Raw genomic sequence first — 7,317 nt, 5'->3', positions numbered from 1 at the left:
CTTATTATCTTCTACAATGGCTATATGATTGCCTTTATCTAGTATTATATATTAAATTTCGTTTATAATTTTTAATTAATTGTTTATAATTTTTTCACTAATTAGTACTCATATACTTTTATTAGTAAGACTGTCAAAGCATATTCAAATACTAATTTAAACATGAGAAAATAAAATATTTTTTAAAGACAAAAATAAAAATTTAAGATTTTTATATAATAAAATCTTAATTAGGTAAAATCTTTTAACTTATTTATAATTACAATACTTAACATATATTTTATTTTTATAATTATTTTAAAAGTTAAATCTTTTTAAATTCAATTCAATTGGTAATTTAAGAATTAAATAAATTTTGATTTATATATTTAGGCATTGAATAGAAAGTTTAATACACCCCGATTTATAATACCAAAACGGACAAAGTAGTTAATTGATTAGGGTTTGGATTAGCTTCCTTTTAGTGTGTGATCAGATTGGAGTGTGTTGCTAGACTTGTAGAGGTTCACCATAGATCTCATTTTGATAATCTGATCGATTAACCTGTAGAACTCGTCGAGTATTTTATGTTTGTAAAATATCATATTAATCAGATATCAATAACTATGTAATCAAATTAGTTTTGTATTAAAAAAATATATGGTAAAAAAATAAACGATTGATAAAAATTTGATCCGATAAAATAGTTATTGATATCTGATCAATATAATATTTTACAAACATATAATACTCAATAACTTTTATATATTAAATAATTTCAAATTATAGAAATAAGACCAATAGTAAACCTCGACGACTCAATAGCACCCTCAAGTCCGATAACGGAGTGGAGGGCAGCCCATCCCAATTGATTAATAGGCTTGGTGCAACTCTGAATTACTGTATATTTAACACACAAATAGAATATAACACCCAAATAGATCACAACATTCATTCTCTCCAATTCACTTTGTTATTTGAAAGAGTTAGGGTTGGTTCTCTCTCTACTCTGGCGAGAAATGCTGCCTCAATTTTCAGGTAATGTTCTCACTTGATTTTCACTGCTTTGATCTGTATATCATTTTATTTTTCTTCGCTTCATCTTGATCTAGATCCTCAGGTTCAATATTTCCATTATTGTTTTGTTTATCACTTATAAACACTATTTTAATTAGCATATTTCCAGAGACCAGAGTAAATGTTTTCATATTTTTTTCTCCCTAAATCCAAAGTAAATCATTTTGTATTTCTTTCATTTGTAATAAAATAGGTTTATTTGGAAGTATTGGTGATGGCACGAGTGGTGTCGGAAAAAAATAAAATTCGGTATTCTTTACTTCCCTTCCTGCATATGTTATTTATTATTTAATTAGATACAATTTTTTTAAATATATGGTTTACTGTTTAGTTTCCATTTTAATTGTTCGGTAAATAGCTACTCTATCTCATGACGATGACGATCCATATTTAGCTTGTATGAAACATTGTTATTTGGGAAAATTTAAATTTTTTTTGATTTATTTGGTGATGTGTATTTTAGTTATTGTCTTTTTTATTATGTAATGTAGTGTGTGGTTCAATTTTTATTGTTCAATCAAATAGCTACCCTACGCATCTAGTAATGTTGCATACTTAGTAAGAAACATAATTTGGACATCTCGAAGATTGTGAGATTAGGCCAACCCATATGATTGGGTGATGATCACTGAGTTTCGGTTTGAAGATTGTCAGATCATTGTAGAGAGTTGTACTTTGGAGCAAGCCAAGAAGGTAATTTGTATTGCGGCTGCTGACGTATTTGAGAGAAGAATCTCTTTTCATAGAAATCGCACAAGCCAGAGGCAACCAAATTCTTGTTAGTGATTATGTATAATTAAAAATAAAAAAAATGAGATTCTGAAAAAGACTTTACATGTTTATATTCTTTTTCTGCAAGATGCCAGGAATTCCTTGAACCGCACACATTCCCGGTCATAGTATGTATAAAAATAAAAAATAATATATAAGTAGGGAGTTCCACCACTAGGAATTCGTGGTCATAGTATGGGTAAAAATAAAAAATAAAAAATAATATATAAGTAGGGAGTTCCACCACTTAGCATTTCTTTTTCAAGTTTTTTGAGGTAGGATTCACCATCTCTAGTCTTCCTTAATGTGTACATACTTGATTTATAGGTTTTAGATTAGTTCATCTATTAATAATATGAAGATAGTGGGCAGAAGTTAAAGAACCCATTGCATGTTCATCCTCTTGGCTTGAATGAGACTTGCATGGCATCTTTGAGCTCTATCTCTTCTTGCATGCATCCATATGATGGTTATAGCTTCTGATTGGCTTTATTACAAGTTTTATTTCATCCATATGATGCTATATATCTTTGAATAATCTTGTATGTGAGCGGAAATGAGTTTTGATGGTCTTCCTTACTAAAAGATTGGATTTTCAGCATTGTTTAGATTTTTGCTAACTTGTAAAGGCTTGAATAAATTCTATGAAACCCATTTTTAAGATTTGAAGGTATTGGAGCTTTGTTATCATGTATTTTATATGTATTTTTTTATAAAATCATCGGATGACATTTTATACCCGAAATAAATATTTTCCTCAGTTGTCTGCAACACAGCAGCGACAACCACTTTAAATGAATGTCATTTTCTCCACAAAATGTAATTTTGAACAGGGCCTCTTGGAATAGTTAGGTATATGTGTTAGCTTTCATTTGCCACAGTTTTTGCTCAAAACCAGTAAGTATTGAAGGAGATATGGCTGTTTTACTAAACGTCTACAGATCTGGTCCTATTAACTTAGAAACAATTATTTCTCATAATTATTGAGTTTTATAGCCTTTGAGTTCATCTAGAAAAGTCTTCCTAACTCACTACAAGAAACTACACTTTCAGTGACAAATTTTGGCAACAATCTTAAAAATTGGTTGTTGAAAGGTAACATTTTGCAACAAATATCTTTAAATCGCCAAAAGTAGTAAAAAAAAAAAAGGGGGGGGGGGGGGGGAATTACTTCCCAGTGGGGACATAATTTGTTTGTTACATATCAGTGGGAAAAGAATGGGAATTATAACATAGTGGATGGTAGAAAGTATATTACCAACTCATGGGTTTTGATGTTAAATGACCCTTTTACCCTTGCACCCCAAAATAACATTGTTTTGTCCCTCTTTTCCCCCTTCCCAGCCTCTCTTACTCTCCTTGCTTTCGCGCACATTTCTCCCTCCCTCCCTCCCTCCCTCTACTCTCTCCCTCCATTCACGCCTCGTCTTCACTTATCTTTTCCCTTCTCTATTTCCATGCCCTAACCCACACCAATTGCCTCTCTCCTCACTCTATATGTGTCGTTATCGTTCCAATCCGACTCATCACAAAACCAAATTGAAGGCAACTCTCTCAAATTTCAAGGTAATGCATCACACTCTCTCTCTCTCTCTCTCACCATAATTAATTGATCAAACCCAATTTCTTTACATTGATAATTTTTGTGTTATTAGTATCATTTTTATAGGCTAATTAGTTGTTTGATTGATGAAATGCCGGAACGAATTAGTTGTTTGATGAAATGCTAATTAGTTGTTTTATATGCTAATTTCTCTACGGATCTGGTCCTATTGACTTAGAAACAATTATTTCTTATAATTACAGAGCTCTCATAATTTTTTCGCTCGATTTCTTTCAATCAATGTTTGTTGTTTTTTTTTAAATTTTGTGTTCAGTCATTAAATTGATGTTGTGTTTCAGGTATAGTTGACTATGCAGAAAATAGTACAACAAGAAAAGCTAAAAAACCAAGACCAACTAAAACGACAGAAATAATACTACATCATCTATTGAAACGATAGCAACAACTAATCCAAAAAGGTTTTATCGTTTTACTCATAAATACCTTATTTTGGTTTTTGATTTTTGTTTTTACCTTAAATCGATATGTTGATTGAGATTTTTGCAAGGAACTGATCAAAATCTCTTTCGATTTGTTTATTTGTTATTGATTTGTCGATTATCTGGATATTATTTTTAGGTTTTTATTTTTGATATTATTTTGAAGTTTGTGTCTCAACCATTCATAAGAATTGATAGGTATTTTCTGGATATGATTTGTTTTTTTCATGAATTTCGATGCTCCAAGGGGAGACCACCATTTTAGCTTTTCCTTATTTTGAAGTTGTCCCTTAAATTTAACTTGATCAAGAAAGAAACCTCAAGTTATAGCTTATTTATTTTTATGGAATCTAGTCATTATTTGATAATATTGTAGTTATAGCACATGCCCACCATTTTATTTTTTTTATTTTTTTTCACCAAAGAACCATGACTAACTAAATACACTACAATGTTATTTGGTAATTAATTTGTCATTATTTGGTAATTGTTATTAGTTTTGCATTGCAAGCATTCTAGTAGTGATTGATAAATAAATGTTAATAAATCTTGCTGAAACTGGTGATTATAGACTTTTTTTTTGAACTACATTGATTTTCCACTTCCACTTTTTACTTTGCAAGGTTAAATGGCACTGAAGTGTTGCCGCTGCCTTGGACGTGCACTTGCATGTGTTGGGCATGTGCTGGGCACCTTGGTCAATTTTGCCTTGCTGCCTAGCATTCTAGGCTTGGCTGCCATGCCTTTGGGGCACGAAGTGCTGACCTTGGCTGCCATGTGCCATGCCTTAGTGATGGTTTTTATTTTATTTGTCAAAATAGAGCAACAATGCGATTAAGCAATGCCTCCTTTGGACCCAATTTAATCAAATACATAGCAAAATTATATTCATGTTTGCTCACACTCTGGCTTGACAATGTGTGAAACTTAAAAGAGCAAAAGAACAGTAACTATCACAAAAAACACAAGGAAAAAAAAAAAGAAAAAAAAAAAGAACAGATTGACAACATGGTCAATAATTTATTACCCATATTTCTCCATCTTTTCCTTTTTTCATAAATAGATTTTTTTACAAGTAGTATTCAAGTTTTTTCCCCTATATATGCCATTGTTGCTCTTCTAACGTGGTTCAACAGGATAGTATTTGCTTCCTCATTGAAGTAATTAGATACATATGTATTGTATGTGAACTATTAAATGAATCTGTTTAAATCCAAATAGATAAATTTCAAACATGTAATTGAAATTCCCCATGGTGAAATTCAGACATGTAATTAGATATATGTTTTTAAGTAAACAGATTCAAAGGGGTGACAAATGCTGTGAGGTCTCATTGTGGGTGAAGAATGCTGCGGAGATGGATTAGATCAGAAGGGGATGAAGCCCTTGGTGAAGTCAGTTGTCCCCCTTTTTGGCTGTTCTTTTGTTTTGGTTTTTTTTGTGCTTGTTTTGTTGCTCTTTTTTTTTTCCTGTTCTTTTCCTTTTCTTTTTGCTGCCCTTCTCATTGTTTTAAATTTAGTTTCAAGTCCTATTGATGCTCCTTTCTTTACTATATATAAAATTTCTATTTTACTCCGGAACATTTGGTGGTTGTCTTATCCCCTATCCTATATGTTGGCTTCTAACAAAATTTTGTTATGCTTTAGTTATTTACCGCTAAGTTATTGCGTTTTATTATGTCATATTACAGATATGGTCCTAGGACGTCCTTCCAAACATCATCCATCAATGTCTAAATCAGGGTGCCTTTATCATCCGAAGGTACTTCTCATACAGAGTGAAATATAGGTTAGTTTCAATAATGAAGTATAAAATTTTATGTAGTCATCGTACGTCAATGTGTTTCATATGTTGCCTTCTAACAAAATTTTGTGGTCTTATCAGGTGATAATAGATGGGTTCGTAGTCAGACTCGAGGAAAGAATACATCGAAAATTATGATCAACAATGGTGGCGAAAAGCTACTTGTTAAGGTGCCTACAAATAAAGGATGTCCAGTAGTACGCAATTCCACTATGTTGGCAAATGAGCTTGGTGTAGAGATTCGATTGAGGGCACTGTTGCAGCAAGTGACATGTTGGGGCGAGATTCCTGAACCAATTTAGAGAGGCGATCATACCAATTTAGAGAGGCGATCATACAGCTCGCGTTTTTGCATATGATTCCTTCATATAAGTAGGTTAATAAATAGAGGTTGTCTTCTTTACAGCTGTCCCGTAATTCAGAAATTTATGGGCAGCCATTCACTATGTGCCACATAAGTCGTTGGTGAGTGGCTGTGTAACGAGTCGAGTCTAATTCGATGTGTATTTTCTTTCTCGGTGATGCTACAGAGCCCGAATGCGCGCGGCTCGAATGGCTCAAAAAAAAATTTTCTAATTTTTTTTTTTTTTTTTTCTTTTCAGCAGGGGAAAGGAGGAGGAAGACGAAGAAGGGAAGGAGGGGGAGGGGGAGGGGAGGGGGAGGATGGAATGGAGGGGGCCTAACAAATGGAGGAGGAGGGGCTGAGGCGAGGCAGACGCGATCGGCGGTGGCCGACGCGATCGGAGCAGGCGACGCGATCGGCGGAGGCGACGTGATCGGCGGAGGCGACGCGATCGGCGGCGATCGGCGCACGGCGCAGGCGACGCGACCTCTCTCTCTCTTTCTCTCCCTCTCCCTCTTCCTCTGCACCAGAGGTTGAAAATGGCGGAAAAAAGAAAAAAAAAAAAAAAAAAAACGGAATGCCCAAAACGACGTCGTTTTGGGCATTCGGGCCATTCGGGGCAAGCGGATTCGGGCCCCCAAACATTATCCTTTCTTTTTCGGTACCTGTTTGCGGGTTTGTGTCTTGGTTAGAGTTGGATTGGTATGAGTTTTCAAATTGTTTAATTGTGTAATTATTATTATAGTTGTAGGGTCGTTGTTCATTCTATTTAAATTGGTGAAATTACATTTTGATTTAGACTTTTTGGAATCTCCTTAGTAATTTTTTTGGTTTTAGTTATTAAATCTGTTTATGAATTGGAGTGGTGTTATATACACCAATTAGTGTATTAACTAGTGTATCAACACTAGTTATGATATTATTATTAACCTCATTCATTATACAAGTTATAAATATCAAAAATATCTTAAATTGTGTTACATTATCAATTAGTATATTAATTAATGTATTAATTGGTGCATATAATATTAGTCTATGAATTGAATCTTTGGGTTTTATATGATTAGTCCATGTGGCTCATCTATCTATCTATGAATTGAATCTTTGGATTTTATATGATTTTATATGAGTAGCTCACGTGGCTCATCTATCTATCTATCTATTTTTATATTATATAAGAAAGATGAAATTTTAGTGAGATGAGCTAAGAGAGCCATAAGGCTCAATCCAAATTTTTTCTTTTTTTAATTTAAAAAAATAATTAATAAATTACACGCTAATATTTTTTTTTTAAACCAATA

At 33.0% G+C, this 7,317-nt stretch overlaps 1 long non-coding RNA gene across 3 annotated transcripts; it reads left to right on the top strand.

Moving 5' to 3' along the window:
* The first annotated feature begins 813 nt into the window (after window positions 1-813).
* On the top strand, window positions 814-6,187 carry LOC114312548 (uncharacterized). Of its 3 annotated transcripts, XR_014338117.1 has the most exons (5): window positions 814-1,017; window positions 1,250-1,305; window positions 5,171-5,264; window positions 5,561-5,658; window positions 5,755-6,187. It is a non-coding gene; the product is annotated as an uncharacterized LOC114312548 (long non-coding RNA). The 3 variants fall into 3 exon arrangements; XR_014338118.1 differs by lacking the exon at window positions 1,250-1,305 and having other exon boundaries at window positions 817-1,017; XR_003646873.2 differs by lacking the exon at window positions 5,171-5,264 and having other exon boundaries at window positions 822-1,017.
* The last annotated feature ends 1,130 nt before the right edge of the window (window positions 6,188-7,317 follow it).

Source organism: Camellia sinensis, chromosome 8 (genome assembly GCF_055761805.1).
Source record: "Camellia sinensis isolate YWXY chromosome 8, ASM5576180v1, whole genome shotgun sequence".
Taxonomy (NCBI): domain Eukaryota; kingdom Viridiplantae; phylum Streptophyta; class Magnoliopsida; order Ericales; family Theaceae; genus Camellia; species Camellia sinensis.
Note: the sequence above shows the minus strand (reverse complement) of the source record. Positions and strands in the feature narration are given on the sequence as shown.